The sequence below is a fragment of the Pseudopodoces humilis genome, chromosome 15 (assembly GCF_049639895.1).
Source record: "Pseudopodoces humilis isolate 2021_Gansu_Grassland_sample_001 chromosome 15, ASM4963989v1, whole genome shotgun sequence".
Lineage (NCBI taxonomy): Eukaryota > Metazoa > Chordata > Aves > Passeriformes > Paridae > Pseudopodoces > Pseudopodoces humilis.
The window spans coordinates 11,221,451-11,240,672 of record NC_142214.1 but is presented as its reverse complement, the minus strand read 5'-3'; the positions used below and the strand labels follow the sequence as shown (position 1 = coordinate 11,240,672).

The window sequence follows — 19,222 nt, the reverse complement described above, 5'->3', positions numbered from 1 at the left end:
GACAAGTAATGAAAAACGTGGCTTTGCAACATTTCTCTGTCAATAGCAAAGCTCATCTTTTTGTGTCAGCAAGACATTGCATGCAGCACACATTTCAAATTCAGTTAATCTCAAAATAATTCAAAAATCAAAGAGCTTATTCAACCAAAAAGACATACCAGATTGACGCACTGTGTATTCATGGAGGGGGTAGCAGAGAGAAAGACAATTCGGTATCAGAATCAGAAAAGTAGCCCCTAGTTTCTGCTCAGTCTAAATTGTTTCTAGACCACATGAGCACACTGTGAATGCTCAGAGTTACCAAAAGAATATTTTGTGACTGCATTGTTTGCATTACTCATCTAGGAATAAAACTGATAAAGGTGGCAGCTGTACATGTGAGCACATGCTCTTTCTGCCTCACTGCAAGATCTTGCATATTTTTAATGCTATTTCAAGGCTGCGTCTGCTGTCACCACACACCTGACATTCAAATCTGGTGTCAAAGAGCACGTGTGTACACAGTGATAGGTTAGCGGAGTTTGTCGTCATATTAGTGTTTGCTTATTCTGGTTCAGTGCTTCCTGTTTGGGATGTTGCATGGAGTACAATTCAGACACTGCTAGAAACAGAATTGCTGGTGCCAAATTAATACATTTTTATGGCAGGATGCTTGCTAGACAGTGCCTATAGTGGGCAAAGGCACACAGATGGCAGTTTCTTGTTAATTAGAAAAATCTATTTACCTGTGAATGTAAAGGTCAAGATGTAGGACTGCCCCTCAGACTAACATCAAGGTCCCATGGACCCCTGTGCCGCTCAGCAGGGAGTTAGGAGTGTCAGCACATGGTTTAGGGTCACTGGGATTAGGACTAGGAGCTGTGGGAATTGGCACCACAGAGTCTTTCCTTGCAGCTGAACACAAGGAATACTGGGAGCCCATGAGCCCCTTTGTGCGAGGAAGTTGTGCTACTTCCTCAGTGCTCAGCTTGGATTGAGCTGCTGTGGGATGTAAACCAAAGGCTCCCCTCACTGCTCCAAATATCAGTTCTTCTGAGCAAGAATAGACTATCTGGCAATAAATTGCTCTCATATCTTAGACTCTGAATTCATGTAATTCACATTTTATCCTTTATATGTAGCTTAGAAGTTTTCCAGACACCAAGCACTGAATTGCTGCAGACACACAGCATGGTTCCACTGTTCTCCCGCATGAAATGTGAAGGGGTTTTATTCTGGAAGCTTGTAGACAGCTGAATAAACCACTTCTTTTCACCTGTTATCAAGGCTTTGTCTTTGCAGAGTGTAATCCAATGTAAGTCAATTACAGACCCTTCTTTTAATTGTCAGTCAAACAGCCAAGACAGGAACAGTCGTGAAACACCTTTATTCAGTAGGGAAGAGAAAAGGTAGAATGTGCCATGAGATGACTTCAATTTTCATGGAGATTTCAGGGGGATGCTGGCAGCCTTGGGGTCACATGATAAGCATTTAAGCAGTTAAGACAAGTAATGAAAAACTCACAAAGCCCATGAGATTTCTAGGTAACCTGGAAAGATAAGTGTTTTTTTCTTTCACATATTTTATACAGTATTTATTTCATTACTAATGGGGCAGGACATTGATTCTAACCTTCTGCTTGGAGCAGGATCTCCTGGGTCATGCAACTGAAAAAAAGTATTTCACTAGCTTCTAGCCTACTCAGTAGAGAAAAGAAAAAAGTTACTTAGTAGAGGAAAGAAAAAAGTTTGGGATTACCTCTGAACTGTACTTTAAAGACGAGTAGTGTTTTCAGAACAGGTGGTTTGGATCATATGTGGGGGAATCTACTTCTCTGTTCTGTTCTGGCAGTAACTGGAAAATATGATTGTCTCCCTTGGTCTCCATAAGCCAGACATTTTCTCTAGATTGCAGAGATCTGCAAACTGCTTTGGGAGTATAGCATTCTTTGCATGTCTCTGTATTATTTCCAGTACTTGGGAGATCTTTAGTTGTTTGCTGAATTGAGGTCAGCAATGATGTGTCATGACAAAGGAAACCTGGTAAGGCTACTATGCCAATTTGCTGGGATAACTGTCCCATAAACCTGGCTGTGGTGCATTTTGATAAGATTTATCCAATTTCCCCTCATGAAAGGCTTTTTCTTACCTTACAGTACACAAAACTACCTAAAACTTCATCAGACTTGTACATCAGACTTCCCAGGCAGCTCTGTGGCAGATCTCTTTTAACTCACTCCAGCCCATGGAGTCATTATAAACTGGGTCATGCCCATGAGGGAGAATAAAAGATAAGAGGAGGTTACAAGAGCAAATTTGCTGTTGAACTTTTGCTTCAGTTGTTCCTTGTTGACATGAGTGCTGCTATATGTTCATTATGTAAACATCAATTATTTATCTTCCCTTGACAGCATTCTGCTCTTCCTCTTGCTTTCAGGTGATTGAATGGAGTGGTGAAGGAGGGCACAGTGTGCACCAGCAGTCCCCAGCTTAGTTAGGGGAGCAGGAGTGAAGAGTGGATGTTCAGCTTTTATACATACCTTTTATGTTTTAACAGTGTAGATGGGGTCACTCACCTTGTTTACAGGGCTTGTCCCACATAGCTGGTTGGTCCATTTGTGTACCCTTTGCAGACTGCATGTGACATGGAGAAGATGAACCAAGCAAGAGCTGATGTCTCCAGTTGCTGCACTTTCTGTCTTTACACATTTCAAAAAGGGCTCCTCAGCAAAGCAGGACTAGGCTGGTTTCTAGACTTTTGCTCACCCAGTACCAAGAATCTGGACGTATGGCCAGGTGCCTGTCCTCTGCCTGCCAATAAAACAAAAGCCAGTGAAGCTCTTTGTGCTCTATGTGGGCATCGATTCTGGAAGGCTACAGTTGTTGCTTCTGACAAACTGAATCAAATTAAAAACTGCTGGTGACTGTTCCAGCCCTTCAGTGAGTGAGGGGGGACAAAGTTTCCAAAAATAATGTAGAGAAATAATGCACAAAATTCGGGCAAAGCATTAAGGGGACAGAAAGTAGATCAAGGTTCGTTCACTAGTGATCGTCTTTGCAAAGTTACATCTTTCTTTTCTGCTTTAAGCTCAAAGTTTTAGACTTTTTCTCTTTGATACTGTCAACTACAAGTGCAATCAAACCTTTTAGCTATCTAGCTGGAAGCACTTATGTTAAGTGTAAAAGACATAGGCAATTTACAGCAAATAATAATGGAAATGTACTATAAATGTTAGAGATTCTGAGCAGGAAACATGTTATAAAACTTTATGCATTTTATACCTATTACACATGCACAGCTCTCTTCAGATGAAATGACAAGGCCTAGTTACCATTATTTCTTACATCTTCTTTGACATGAATTCTTTTTTCACATCCCAGCACACTATAGTTCATCCAATGCCACATAAGAAATATGTACACTTTTACATAAGTAGATTTCTATAGCTTCTGTAAAGCTTTCTTATTACAAAAGGTTATTGATTACCTTGCCAGAAGAGAAGTTTGGTGTATCAGCTTACAAAAGTGTTGGGGAAGAGATTATTCCTGGCAAACCTTTGAGCATTTATCCAAGTGTTTTAAGTTGTGCCACCCAGAAAGGCTGAAACTTTTAACTGTATTAATAAAATTACATTAATACAGAATTTAAGGATGTTAATATATTTTTATTTGGAAATGAAGGCTATTGCTTTTTCTGAAACATTATGTCAAATATATGAATATTTAGAATTTTGCATCTTTGTGCCAAATTCCTAACTAGTATAAGGATCAAAGAAGGTCTGTGGAAAGTCAGTCTCTCATGCCTGCAACATGTACACAGCATGCTTTCTCTTGGAAGAAGGTTCAGCTCAGATTTGTTGCTCTACCTTCTGCTAAAGGTTTAAAGTCCTTGGTGCTGAGTGTGATGGAAATCCCTTCCCTCTGCTAATGACGTGTGAAATTTGGAGCGCACAGGTCCATGTGATGCTCTTTATTGGCTGCATGGAAAGAGCAGACTGGAAAGATCCATTAATGTTGCTCTTCAAACACAATGTCCTTTGAGATAGGTGGTTGGAATGTTAGGTATCTGACTAGAATTATGTGCAGATCTGAAGAATATGCTTTTATTATATTGCTTATTGTTTTGATGTTTTTCTCATGTTTTCTGCTAAAATATCTGCTAAAATTACTTGTGTCAAGCAGGCCCAGGTGAGTGCCCTGGACAGCTCTGATTCTGGTGTCCCAGCTGTTCTGAGCTACACTTGCTCTTTGTGAACCCAGGTGTGCGCTGAACAGAAGCACAATGTGGAACTGAGTATATGGAAAAATTGATAAAGGAGAATATCCAAAGAAAACTAATTTCCCCAATTCCCTCTTCTCATTCCCCAGCAGACATTAGGAGCTGGTTGTTGCAGTATAAAGGTGTTTTCTAAAAAGAAAACTTTATTTGATGGGCTATTTAAGTAACATAACTCATTTCTATGCTATTCAGGTATCTAAATGTGTTTACCCTCTTTCTTGAAGGGCTTTGTTTTTGTTTATGAAGGCAATTACATGACTATCTCTGAATCCTTTTGCTTTCTAATGTACATAAATTCCCCTGTAGGTGATTTACTAATTAAAACAAAGTTTGTAATTGATAATTTACTTGATCAAATCCCCTTTTTCACCAATTCACCATCAATAAATCCTTTGTTTTTCAAAATTATTCACCAGATGAGTAAGATGAATAATTCTCCACATGTTCTTTGGTCATAAACAGTTATAAGTGAATTCCATTGAAAATTAGAAGATTTAGTGCTTTGGATTTAGTGGACAAATCCCATAATGTTTTGTTGCTGGTCTTAGACTTCATCTAGGTATGGGGTTACACTTCTATATGTCTTTGTTTAGATTTTACTAGAATTTTTAAGGGTACTGAGGAGAAGGAAAACGTCTGTGAGTCTACTGAATCTTTGAGCAACTAAGCAGTTGAGCGTAAAATGTCTCCAATAAGACAGACAAATGATAAAATACCTTTCCAGTAATAACTGAAGGTAGGAAATATTATGTGAAAGGGGCAGGAAGTGTTTCAAAGGACACTTGATAATAAAGGGTCTGCAAGTGTTACTGGTAAGTGATTTATTGATTTGTTCAGTGTAGCATGCAAGACTGTACTGATTTATACAGAGCATATACAAGAACCATGTCATTACTAACTGCAAGCCAATCTTTAAAATTAGTTACTGTCCAATAGGTTTTGGAAAGATACACCTGTCCTGCTGCCACCCAGTCTGGAGTACAATGATTAGTTGAAGATGGAAGTTGATGTGAGTAGATCAAAGCTCAGTATATTAGGTCAAGCAATTTTAACACAGATTTATGAACCAAGATTCTGGTTCGTATTCTCTTAGGAAAGAAAAATGGAAGTACTCCATGATTTTTTCTTTTCAGTATCTGTAACTTTCTTGCACTTCTCTAATGGCATTTTCCTTTCTCTCTCCGCCTTTTCTAGGTTATCCAAACTCTTTTTTTCCCTCTGCTCTTGGTGTGCCAGTACACTGGAAGTCTATATCTTAATGGTGTTTTTTTCAGTCTCCAGGCATGTGTATTAATCTTCGTTTCAAGATGCAAGACCCACTTTTTGGTTCTTAAAAGTTTTATTTTCAGACTGAATTGACAGCCTAGATTAGCATTACTATAGCTTTATCTAGTTTTTCAATCAAATTCCATCTTATTGGTATTGAGTACATATAACAAGTTACCTGAGCATCTATTGCTTGCTAAGGATGGGAAATTGAGGCCTCTGCAGAATTCATTCTGCAAGACATAAAGACCTTCAACTTCAAAAGAAAGTCTGTTGCCCTGGCAATTATTGCTTGGGCAAAGAAGTGCCTTTTGGCAGACTTCTGATCTTGAGAAGCAAAACTCCTATGACACAAAATGAAAGCTTGTGGCATATGTGTTTCTTAAAAGAAGACCAAGACCTGTGGTGTTTCATATTTCTCCAATATAAAAGCTTTTCCCTGTAAATACTTGATGATCTGAAAGTCCTTTGAACCCTTAGCACTCACCAAGAGCCTGGAGTGCACTGGAAAGCATGTGGCACTCTCAGGTGTCCACAACATGCTCTGAGGAGAAGCAGAGCTGGACTGTGGCTTCACATCAAGCTGTTCCATGAGCAGCAGCACAGCCAAGTGCAGGGAAAAGGCAGCAGTTTTGTTTATTGTTATTTGCATTTGCAAACGGTGTCTAGAAGCCTAGGCATGGAGTATGCAGAAAAGAAATACGCTCTGCTCTGCACTAATGCTGAACAGACAGATGAGACAAAAGTGGTTGCTAAAGGCATGGGAAAGAAGCAGAGTGGTGGCAGTAGATGGCATGCTAGCTCCTGGTATACAGCTCTCCAAGGCTGGCCACTCCCTAGCTGTATCAGGAAGGAAATCTTCGTGCAGAGTTGAGGGACTGTAAGTAACTTTGGAGATGTTCAAGTATGTTGTTTCCTACAATGAAGGACACTGTGGTAGAGAAGATGAAGCTGCTTTTGTATTTTTGTAGGGAGTGGATGCTGGAGATGGAAGTCACTGCCTGAGGATAAGTGACAGCCTGTTTCTCAGTGCAGAATGAGAGATGACAAGGCTGGGACAGCTTAGAAAGGGAAAGCTTAGAAAATGAAGATGCTTTTTGTTTGATGGAACTTAAAAGGAGGACAAAATGATGCCAAAGATGACAGAGAGGACAGCTGATGTGGTCAAAGTGACAGAGGAGTAAAATTTTTTCAAAAATATTGCAAATGGATGTGAGCAGGGACAGAATTGCATTTGTCAAAGCCCAGGAAAAATACTCCATGTTGTTTTAATGAAGAGAAAAGGTGTTTGGAGCCCAGAAAGAGCTTTTTCCAGTGTGATCTGATAAGAAAAGCCATATCTGAATTTGTTATGTAGAGAGCACCTGCAGGATTTACACATAAGCTGAATTTGGGGACAGAGAAAAGGATGGGAAATAGAGGTTATCCCTGATTATGGATTGCAACAAGTGGTATTGTACTGTTGGCAATGACTGAGAAAAGAGGAAAAAGGATTTGAGCTGTATTGCTATGTTAAGCTAAAACTAATGAGTAGATTTCTCTGAAAAGATTTTAATTCAGACAGGATATATTGGAGCAGAGAGATACTTTTGTGCATTGATAGGATAAAAATATAAATTGAATTTATGTTTTTAAATCAGGCCTGGGCTGAAAGTTGACAGTTCCTCTCTCATAGGAGAAGGAGGAAGAGGCAGCTGGGTTTCACTGATGGAAAAATTGAGCTGGAAAATATGCCACAGTCCAGATAATTTGTGGCAGGGTGGTTTCATGTGGCTCACATGATTTGGAGAATTATGACTATGGAACAGCTGTGGATACCTTTGTGCTTTTACAGTTGCAAAAGGTAGTTAGCTGGTCTGTTGCTGCCTTAGTGAATATAGATGCTGGCTGTAGAAGCAATTTTGAAGTCCTGTTTTATCCTTGAGGAGAGAAGGTGGTTCACTCGGCAGTATATTTTTCTCACTGTATTAAGTTTTCATCTAGCTGTTGAATATAATTTCTGAACCCAGTTTGTATGTTATTTTCTCTTTGGCTTTGTATATATAATTTTGTGTCATAGACATCCTTTCTTTGTTTTAAAGCATATTAATGAGAAACAGGAGGGCAGAGGAAACCAAAATATTTTTAGTCTAGTGCCTTCAATTTAGTGTTCTGTGTGCACTTCACAGCTGCTAAGCTGTGCTGCAGCTCTTAACAAAGTGGGGTCTTTTTTTTGTTTGTTTTTAATACAGTGTGAATTCTGAAAAGTGCATACTATACACCCACTTGGTAAAATTCATGCTGTTCCTCTGTGGTGTTCCTCCATCCTTGTGGGATGAAAAATTCCTATTGCTTCCACTGGAAGCACTCTCCTAGGCTGTATGAGATGGATCCAAGCCCACACCGGTGCAGGAGCTGATATCAGCCATGGCATTCAGCAGGGACTGAGAGTTAGAATGCCAGAGCAGGTGCCAGGATGGATTGCAGCAGGCACAGTCTCCTGGTGAACTGAGGGAAGGGGCTGCTGTGCAGGGCATGAACTGCAACAACCCAGCTGTGGCTGCTTGTGGTAACATAGGGTAAATGAGGGAGAGGCTGAAAGGTTGTTAATGAACTTAGTTATGACATAAGTTCGTATTTTTCTCACAGCTGACTTCAGTAAGACAATTTCTGGCTTGATGGATGGCCTGAATGCCACTGAGCCTGGGCTTTTTGAACTTTCAGAACCCCAGGTGTTAGAAAACCAAATTCTGGTCATTGATGCTTGCTGCACTCCGGCCCTGCTTTATTCTTTGCTTTCTTTTTCGCTAGAACTAATATAAAGCCTGCTATTAAGCTACCTAAGGCTGGCATCACCATTGATCCTGAACTATCATTTGATTATCATTTTAGTTGCCTACAAACCCCATATTCTTTGTTCTCTGGGATACTGGAAAGATAAGACCATGTGGTGCTGTTAATTCAGTTCTCTGTTATGGGCCACTTTATGGGCCACTCTGTTATGTGTGGGGCTTTTAACTTTTCATGTTAGAGCTCACCTGCAATTCTGCTCCTGGCATTCAAACTGTAACATACTATTACATTGCTTGGAAGCCATTCATGTTGCCTTACAACATGCTGGGATAATTCTAAGATGCCACTAGGTACACTGAAGTTCCCAGACTGTCTTATGCCTCAGTGAAAGCATTTCCATGTGTTACAAAAATGGATTTGCATTAAAGTTGCAGTTCAGATTGGGAGCTGGCTTCTGAAATGAGTCTCCCAACAATCCCCAGTTTCTTTCATTTTCTTCACAGAACAGCCTTGGAGAGCAAACCAACGACATAATCCTGTGATACAAGTGGACTGGGAGATGTGCTGCTGGAGCTAGGTGCTGCACATACTCTGTGCACTGGATCAGAGTAGGCAGTCCAAGCTGCCCCCCCCCTTATCCCTGAATACACACAGCAGGATATTGTCCATCAAAATCAGATGTTTGCTTTAGCAATCCCCTCTGCTGTGCTGCATTACTTGTTACCTTGGACTATGTATGTATTAGATGGGATTCTGTGATACATGTGTGTTTTGGTGGGATTTATTGCCAAGAGAATTACTCTTGTAGGTTGTTTTTTGGGTTGTTTTTTCCCCCCAGTGAATGCAGATTTCATAGCATATTATCTTAGCTATGTGATGTTATTTAATGACAAATTGCCTTTATTAGTTTTGTACTGCCTTACTGGCAGTAGTTTGTCCCATTTCACACAGTCAGCTGCACATAATTTGGCTGAGGTTTATTAATAGTTTCCTAGTTTATGCTTAGACTGTGCTAGATTCCTGGCAGAAAAGGTATCACCTTTGAAAGCATTAGAAGGTGAAAGCACATGAGCAAAGACTGCCTGCCATAGTAAATGCTGCTGGGTACTACAGTTCTGGTCCATGTACCTGTAGTACTGGAGCATTTGACACCTCTGAGGGAGAAATGGGAATAACCAATTTTAGGGCATGGAGAACAAGGAACAGTGTGAATGTATGACTTGCTCAGGCAAGAGGCAGTTAGATCAATGTAGGGAATTAAGCCTAAGCCTAAGATCAGCTCAGACTAAATGCCTGAATCACTAGATTGTAGTTTCATTTTTAATGGTTTCTCAGTGGGAATGAATGAGAAAAAAAATGGGGATGAAAACAAATAGAACTTGGTGTTTGTGCCCTTATGTCACTGTGTTTCAAGACTCTGCTATTGTCTGTGTTATCTTTCTTTGCCTATGCCTTAGCAATCTGCATAGTATTTTAATAAGTAATTTTAAGGGCCTTTACCCTGCATTAGGCAGAATTAATATCCCGTGGCACCCACACTGCCTGCCTGCTGTACGTCCATATGAGACACTTCTCTCCAGGGAGAAAGTTCTGTGTTGCACCAAACATTTCTTAAAGCACATTGACTGCTTTTTCTTAAATGTGAGTGATAATAAACAGCATTACCTTAATGTATGGCAAAACAACAGCAGCAGGATTTTGGGAACAAGCCAGCCATACTAGAGTTACCAGAACTTCACTGTGTCTGTACACAATCAGTATAAAACTGACTACCTCCAGATTTCTTGCACTTGCTTTGATGTTTTATCATTCATGACTGAGATAATCTGTCATGTGACCAGTCAGTGCATTTGTTCTTGCTGTGCATAACATTCAGATTAATAGTACGAGTTCCTTACACAATTTTGCAGAGAAATAATTGTTTTTACCTTCAACTTCTAGAGTCAAGGAGCCACCTATCTATTTGGCATTAGTATTTGAATACTGATCAGTTAAAATGCTAAAATTAACAGAAGTTGCTATGCTTCCAGTTATTTGCTCCCTATGAAAAAGACAAGTCTCACAATGTATTATTGGAATCACTAAGAATGAAACATTGCTATGAAGGAAGAGTCCACTCATCAGTATTTTTCCTGATCAGCTCCTCCTTGTAGATAGGCTAATTCTTTCAGAGTTCTTATTAAACTTATTTATGTACTTCCATTTTCTCTCATGAATTAGAAACAGGAAAAAAATCCTAATTTAAAGTATAATTTATGACAGATTTTTGGCACTGCAAAGGTTGATCATGGAAAAAAATTAAATATTGGAACTTCATTTCATATTTATGATGTCTGCTGTGACAATGGAGTTTAACTGCAGGACTTTTTACCTTCTGAAAATACTAATTGGATTTTCAACAGGATGTTCATGAGTAAAAGATGGTGCTACACAGTGAGACTTTTTTTTTCTTTAAGTAGTTCTGTTTAATGAAATGTATAAAAATCTTATATTGTTCTGTCAAAACAGAAGTAATGTGCTTACTCTCTTTCCTGCTGTGATCAACCAATCTGGCAATTTAAATCTAAATGTGCATAATCTTGAACACTGGGAGGATTAGAAAAAATTATAAAGAAAACACCCACATTTCCATTTAATAGATGGCCTTTTGAGCTCATTTCCAATTTAGTGCTGTCCTTTCTTACTGAAAACAAAAACAAATTTCCTGAAAGTAACATCAAAACAGCAAAAGTGCATCAATTAAGCCACAAGATTCAACAGGGCATCTTTTAATGGGCCATTAAGCCTGGGGTGTATTGTGAAATACCAAAGTAAAGGGCAGATTACTTAAAGTGCCCACAGAATATATTAATGATTCATTAAAACGTGCCATATAAACAAATGGTCATATCATAACTAAGTGGCCTGATTATGCAATCATTTTTAATGGTGTATTAAAAGAGAAGATCTACAACAGCAAGTTAGAATTGGATCCAGCCTGTTAAAATGAAGACTAAAGTTATTTTTGAAACCTGAAATATATGATACCTATAATTTTCCAAGTAATATCCCACCATAATTGAGGAAAGCAAAGGTTTAAAAAAATAATTTTCAAAAGCAGTAATTTAATTAAGTGCCTGGCATTATTGCTATAGTTAAATTTAGATTTCTCACTGGCAATCCTGAGGCTGGAGTCACCAGTGATCCTGAACTACAATATGATTACCATTTTAGTTGTCTCATAAAACCTGTGTTTGTTGTTCTCTGGGATACTGGAAATACTAGAAGACCAGTGCTGTTGCCACACTGGTAAATAATCTCTGTTACGTAATGCCACATAAAGCATTAATGCCACATAAAGCATCTCCTCCATAGAAGGAGGAGATTCCTGGAAAAATAGAGTTCCAAAGAAAGTTGTTTCTTCCTTTTCAGTTCACATCAAGTGCAAGAGCAGCAGTCTATGAGAAGCAAGTAATCCCGTTTTGTAGAGGAGTTTAGCTTTTTTTTCAAGGGATGAGTTTCATTTATCTTTTAGAGACATTGTTTAAATGGTATAAAAACTAGCTCTGAGACTGGAGATGGGAGGGAAAATTTCTGCCCCCAGATGGTGAATTATCTCAGATGCAAGTGTCTAAGACTAAACCTAAACTCTACCATGTGTAATTGAGTGAATGGTAGTTCTAATTAGTAGTTATTATGAAAGGAGTTGTAACAAACTCTTCTATTTTATTTGGTTACATCACTTCACAGCAAATGGACTGCAATGAAATTCAACATTGCAGAAATTTCCTGCATAACACCATCCCTTACATGCTTAGAACCAACAGCATAAAAAGGTTGTGATATCCATATCTCCCAAAAAATCATTTTCACTCTGTAGCTGGTCCATCATTTACACAAACCAAGACAGTAAAAAAGAGAAGATAGAAAGAAACACATTGAAAACAATGTGGGCTGCATTCAGTTTTTTCTTGATGGCTTTTAATGTATTACTGATCTAAACATATGGTAAATAGTGCAGGTACTTTCCTTTTGGTAGTGCTGCCTCTAGTAAGGCCTTTTTCCTTGCCTTTAAATAGTGTGTGTGTGTTCTTAAGCCGACACTGAACATCTATCACAGACCAGGCTGGATGGGGCTCTGAGCAACATGACCTAGTGAGAGTTGTCCCTGCCCATGGCAAGGGCTTGGGTTTTTCAGGTTCCTTCCAACACAAACCATTCTACAAGTTTGTGATGGATTTAGACAAAGCTATTTAATCTGTGGTGCTTTCTAAGCTTGATTCAGCTCCACTAAAGAGCAACGATATTTGTGAAACTGTCATTTGTAAAAACAAACTGTAATAGAGTGTGCTGGTGCCTGGACTTTAGAAATACACTGGTGGTAAATATTGGTGCTGGTAAGTGAGATGGCCTTTTGCATGCTCAGTTTTGAAATGTAAGAACACAAAGAAAAGTAGCTGTGTGTATTCAGTTCCAGTTTCCTTTTGCAGAACTAGAAATTGACCACTACATTTTTATTAAAGCATAACTCCTTTATCAGCTGGTATTTGCTTTTGTGCAGGTGGTTTTGCTCCATATTTTTTTTTTTTCCATTAGGGATAAGAAGTAATTGCTAAGAAGTTAATTCTGTTTTTTTCCAGACAGTTCTTCCATTTCCATTTCCCCTGAAAACCTGCATTTATGGCCTTTCTCCTAAGTACTTTTCACCTCCAGAGTTCTCTAGTAGTCTTTTTTTTTCTTTTTGTCCTGCATTTCTGCAGCTCCTTCTCTTTTAGAGAACTGTGTCTGTTATGCTTTTGCCTTCCCCTTCTCACTGAATTCAGTAGCAAAACTACCAGTAATTCCTCTTAGAGCCATGCTGACCCTGCCCTGCTCCCTGGGACACAGCTCTCTCCCCACTTTTAAGGGCTGTGAGCTACTTGCAGACTTCCCTGCTCTGAGCAGTCTCTTCTTTGACCTTGTACAACATGTTAAAGGTTGTGTATTGTATATGAAAAAAAATCTCACCTGCAAAGTAAGCCAAGTCATTATTATCTAACCTTGGTGCTCTGCAGGGTCAGGAAGAGGCAGCTGTTACTGTCAGAGTGTGAGGATGATACTGGAGTGCTCTGTTACCTGTAGAAACTGGTGGAAAATAAACCCTTCAGGCAGCAGCAGTGATTCCCTTTTAGCACAGAGAAATATTTCTATACTGAAGAAAAATGCAGCACCATAATGACAGTGTTATCCAGCTTCTACAAACAACTTGCTTTGATGTCATCACCAAATGCTGGGAGGCTGCTGAATTGCTGTGTGGGGTTTCTGGGATGGAAAAGTGCTCTGTTGGCTTGGGCTTGAGTAACTGAGTGTTCTTCAATGACATTAACTCCCATAATGTTCTTTGAAAATGTAAGTGATTGAAGTTTTGTAACCACCTTGCCTATTGGACTTACTGGTCTTTTAGAAAGCTGTTTCCTCACTCCATCAGAAAATACTTGTGGTAGTGAAACATAAGGTTTTCTTCAGGAGAAACTCAGAAGAGTAGAAATAAGAGAGTAGCTCTATGATCAATCCAGTTTTGGGTTTTTGATAAGGTGGTGATAACTTTCAGATCCAAGTGTCTGCAGAGTTTTTTTATGGGTCTGAACTAGAAATGTCAACCAGCCTCTGTCTCTAATTCAGCATTTGCCTTCATTTCTGTCTTCTGAAACTGGTAAAATCCTGCTTCAACCAAGTAATGGGCCAAAGTAGACCAGGTGTGCCTTTTCCTTAACTTCTTTAAGAAGAATGAACTCATTCCTTTTCTTGTTCTCAGGGCATGCGGCCCTCTTCTTCTCTGAGTCCAGATATAGTTCACTGCTACCCGTGCTCCGTCTCCTGTATTTCACCAAGCATGTGAAATGACACATCTGAGACTCTCAGGCATACGGCAATTGCAGCAGGCCCTGATAAATCCCATTTTATACCTCCCACCACCACAAATGGATGCAACCCAATTTCTGCTTCTAGCATTCATAAAAATTCTTCAAAAATGGTTTTTAGACAAGCCTTTCAGCTCAAACTGAATTCAGTGTTTTGGTTTTTTTTAAAGATTGATGATGGTAGGTATATAGGGGACATTGGTCAGTACCATTTTGTCATCTCGTATATGAAGTATTGTTAGAAGTCTTGGGGAACTATGGAAGTTTTAACAGTTTGATTTTTTTTTTCCCGCTCCTCTAGTTTCCTAGGCCAGATAAGCCAGAGAGGCTTTTTGAATCTCAGCAGCTGCTGCTGTTAAAAGTACTTCTTAATTGCATATTTTTGAGAGGTTATAATGGCCCAGTGGTTTCCTAGATTTGCAGGCCAAAAGACATTACTGTGATCATCTACTTTGACCTCCTCCAGAGATGTAGGAATCACAGGATGAAATCCCATTAAATGGATTAAATAGTAAGTGTAAATTTAAAAATATAATAAAATGTACTATTTCTTCTTGATGCTGCTCCAGTACCTGATTTCCATGTTCCAGTGCTGTCGAAAAGAAACTTTTTCTCTCACTTTAGCATGTGTTGCATTTTTTCCTCCCCTGAGAATCTTCGACTTCAATAAGGAAAAGTAATCTTGTTGGACATTAGGCTATCCATGGGTCTGTACAACTCTGATATATCATCCCTGTCATGCCTGTAGCCTGAGGCTTCGTGTGTATGTGATACATCACTTAGCAAAGATGATGGGGAGGGCATGTTTGACATGTTCAGGATCCAGGGATAGAACTGGTACCTACATAGCATCTGCCAGTTTGTGTGGATCTGAACACACTCCAGAATCCCCCACTGGAAACTTGGGCATTGTGTGTGTTACCAAAAATGAGAGCAGTCCTGGAGGCACCTTGTCACATGCCACAGGACAGATTCTTGAGCCGACTTTTTTCAGATTCTGCTTATTCTGGAAAGGATCAGGTATGGTTGTTTTCCCTGTTTTGCAGTGCAGTGTGTTATGCACAGCACCTGCTGGGCAGATGTTAAGGTGGCTGTTCTAAAGAAAATAGCACCAATCCTGTATTGCAATAGTCACACTAACAAGGTAAAAGTAACTCCCAGACTGACATAGTCGGGGTTCCAGTAAAGCTGAAGTCAATACCAAGGCAACTTAAAGTGTAGTATTTGCTTTTTCTGCCACTGACTATACGTTTCCTCCTGACTTAACATGGGTGATTTATAGTCAGTAGTGTGACAGTGTGCATGATGATCCACTGTAATTAGCAAGGAGCTTCTTCACGAAACACCTGACACACTGGGCTTTGTGTATTCCTCTGAAACAAACTTGGAGAAATATAACTCCTGGTGTTTTTCTGTGAATTCAGACAAAGTCTAGAAACACTTCTCCAGCTATTCCCAGTAGCATAGTCATTGGAGGCCACAATCAGAAATATAAACATTCCATGTTTCTGTGCCAATTCTGGTGCATCCCATGTGAAATCTTCCCCAACACTAGCAGGGACAGATAACCCTGCCAACTGTTGGTAGTGGAGGAGAAGGTGACAGTTCTTGTCAAATCCTTCTTGTCAGTCAGAAATATTATTAGTCTTGTTCAGATTCTCTGCAGGGGAGAACAAGTCTTTAGAGCACAGGAGACTTCTCTGGTGTGTAAAAGGCATGCTGTGTCATTCATTAATCAAATAAAGGCCACTTTGCGCTTGAAGAAGTGGTGAAACTAAAGCAAAATATATATAAATTTATTAAATTCCCATACCTATTCTAATGAAGACCAGAAATGTCTCACTAAGAAACAAACACGCCTGTAGTGCAGAAGGCAAAACAAAAAAGGAACAGTGACTGTGGACAGATGGTTGGTCAACACAGTGTTTTGGCAAGTGGATAAAGGAGAGTTTGGTTTTGCCCTAGCTGGTGGAATTGCTGACCTGGTCTGGCAGATATTTATGCTGCACTGATTTATTTCCAGTGGCCACATCTCAAGTTTTTCTGGACTTTGTGAGTTGCTTGTAGTTGTCTGATGTAATAAATTTCCTTCAACATCACAAATATTGTGGAAACATCTACCCAGAGGTGCACAATGTGCTAGAACTGCAAGAGGTGCTGACTTGAATAAATATTTCAGATAATGCAAAAGGGGTTAAGAATTAACAGGCTGGAAGAGTAAACAAAATTAGAGCTAAGTGCTTTCAGGGACTGTGTAAAAAAACAGTCAAAGGCTAATTGCAAAGCAGTGGGTGAGGCAAGCCCCTAAATTAAAAGGGATGAGAATGGAAAATGGAGAGGTCAGGACTAAGATGGTGTTGGGGGTTGGGTTTCCTTCTTTTGTACTGATGGAATTTTTTTCCCAGAAATTGCTAGGAAACTAACTATTAGGGACTTATAAGCATTTAAGAAAAACAAAAAAGTGGCCAAACTCCACGGCGAGAGGAGGGGATATCTAGAAATTTGGGCAGGCAAAAAGACAGGGCTGAAGAGAGGCTAGGGGTCCGAAACTCTCGGTTTCGGAGGAGGACGGTCAAGCTGTTGCTTACTGCAAGGAGAATTCACTGTCATCGCTGGAGTCCAGTCCTGTACTCCCTTGTCCTTTCTGTGGGTGAGCCTTTGCTTGTAAGAGCAACCATTAGACTGAAACCTTTTGAACACCTACCTCAGTAAACGAGGGTCAGATATTAAGGTGGTTGTTTCCCCATCCACTCGGGTGCCCGGGAACTTGAGCTTGCCCCTCTGTGCCCTGTTGGGAGCCGAGCTGCCGCTGTCCGGTCCCCGTTGTTTCTCCGGCGCTGCTCCGAGCTTTCTCTGCGCTGTAGCCCCGCACCGCCTGCCTGCCGAGACGTCCCGCGCTTCCAGCCACAGCCCCGCAGCTTCCGATACATCTTGCTACCACCCCGGGATTTTTACTCATTCCTGCCGGCCCAGCTTGCTGTTTCTCTAAGCCCTGCAGGGACCGGCTGCCCCACGGGCCTGTGAAGCAAAGCCTCTCCGCCATCCCTTCCCGTCAGGGCCGAGCCGCCATTACCGCGTGCCCCCCGAGCTCGCGCCACAGCGCCCCCTGCAGGCGCGGGAGCAGCCCCGCCCCCGCCCCGCCCGCCGGGAGCAGCAGCGCCCCTGCCGGCCGTGCCCGGAACTGCAGCGAGGGGAGAGCGCCTGCAGCCGGAAGGGTCACTGTGTCCTGCTCCTGCTCGCTGCTCGTGCCAGAGGGCTTTGTTTGCCTTATTATACATACCAGTGAAAAACTGCTTTTCCCATTCTATATCTTCACCTGAGAGCCCCTTAATTTCAAATTATAATAATTTGCAGGGAGGGGATTTATATTTTTCATTCCGAGACAGAATCCTGCCTTCCCTAGCAGACACGTGTCTTTCAGACCAAGACAGATGGCCAGGTAAAACAAGCAGTGGAGGAAATGAGAGGCGGGGGAAAAAAGATTGTGGGTGTTTCTTTGGGTAGAAGTATCACAAAAATACAGAATAGTGTTTAAATTATGGGTATAGTGAAAAGCATCCCAGAAAGAATATAAAAGTCTATGTAATGGAACATAGAATAAAAGAGTTTTAAAAGATGTGGTAGGCAAGAAAGATGAAAGGTGAAAAACTGAAATTACCATCTGAAGTAGAAAATTTTTATCTATTGCAATATTTAAGGAAAAATAGGGGCAAAAGTGGAAAATACTTGTGAATGAGTGAAAAAGCAAAAGAAAATAGGAGGAAAAAATTCTGTACTCTCCTGTAGAAACAAAAGGAAACAAAGTGATCATGTATTTTACAGGGGTTTAAGAGTCCAGCAAGCAGGAAGGATTGGAAATTTCCTTTTATAGTACTTGAACAGTTTGAAAAGCTTTGTGAAAGTCATTGTTCCTAAGATGCAAACCATAAAACAAAAAATACTCCTTGTAACCAACAAGAACATAATTTCTAATGCATCTGTTTTCCAGCCTCGAGGATAAATCACTACTACTTCATTTTTGTAGCCCCCATCATACTAGAAAAGTGTAAGTCTCAAGACAGCAGCTGCAAAACAATGGGGACTCTGCATTTAAACACATATATTACACTATACACGGCATTTTGTCTTGTAGCTAACTGCCTTTCTGATAATAATTGGTTCAGCAACACCTGGAGAAAGTTCAATTTTCTGGAGAAAGAAGATGAAAGCAAAGGAACAGGAAGACTCAAGATACTGAAGCTGTTGGTGTAGACACTTAGATGGAAAGCTTTGATTTTAGAATGTCCTGTAAAGTTTATAGGATTAAATCTTCGTGATTTCAAAACTAAAGTTGCTCTTGCAAATGAAAGGCTATGGTCACCTACAATTTCTCAATACATTTGAGATATCCCAGATTTGAAGAAGATAAAAAATCCAGTCAAGCATTTTTTTGTAATTAGGGAAAATTCAGCAACGATGTCTTCTGAAGAAACCCACTCAGTGATTTGTTACTGAGATAAATGGGGATTGGCTAATGAATGAAATATGTCCTGAAAACTAGAGCAGGAAAAATTAGGTCTTATGATCCTGCAGTAGCTAAGGCTCTTGGGAAACTTGATTCTCTCTTCTGGTGCCTTTGGGTTGCATCTCCAAGTCCTATATATGACTTTGTCCTTATGAGAGAAGTAGGATTATTTTCTGGATTTTTTCTTTTGAGGTAGTATGGAATAGCTCTTTGAAGCTAGCTCAGAAAATTATGGTTCAGGAGTAGTAAAATTGTGATTCTCATCTCCAAATATCCAGTAATCCTACTATTCACTCTGCTTTTTGTTTTTCACACGTGTTTTTGTCATTCTCCCCTGTGTTCTGGAGCATTCAGCCTGAATCTGGACGAATGTGAAGAGTGATGTATGGACTGTAAATGCAGTTTTCTCTGCTGACTTTGGGCCATTGGTGGTAAATACATTATCTGGAGCAACAAGTTTTATAGAGAACATTATGCAAGCACACAGGAACTGTTATTGACTGTGCAAGTATCAAAGCCTATTGATTAGCTGCTACATGGACTG

The 19,222-nt window shown here is 40.1% G+C and overlaps 1 long non-coding RNA gene across 1 annotated transcript; it reads right to left on the bottom strand.

Annotated features, from left to right (window-relative positions):
- Positions 1–1,349: 1,349 nt before the first annotated feature.
- On the bottom strand, positions 1,350–17,425 carry LOC148183073 (uncharacterized). The gene is made up of 2 exons (XR_015773871.1): positions 16,879–17,425; positions 1,350–2,789 (listed from the first exon to the last, which is right to left on the bottom strand). It is a non-coding gene; the product is annotated as an uncharacterized LOC148183073 (long non-coding RNA).
- Positions 17,426–19,222: the final 1,797 nt, after the last annotated feature.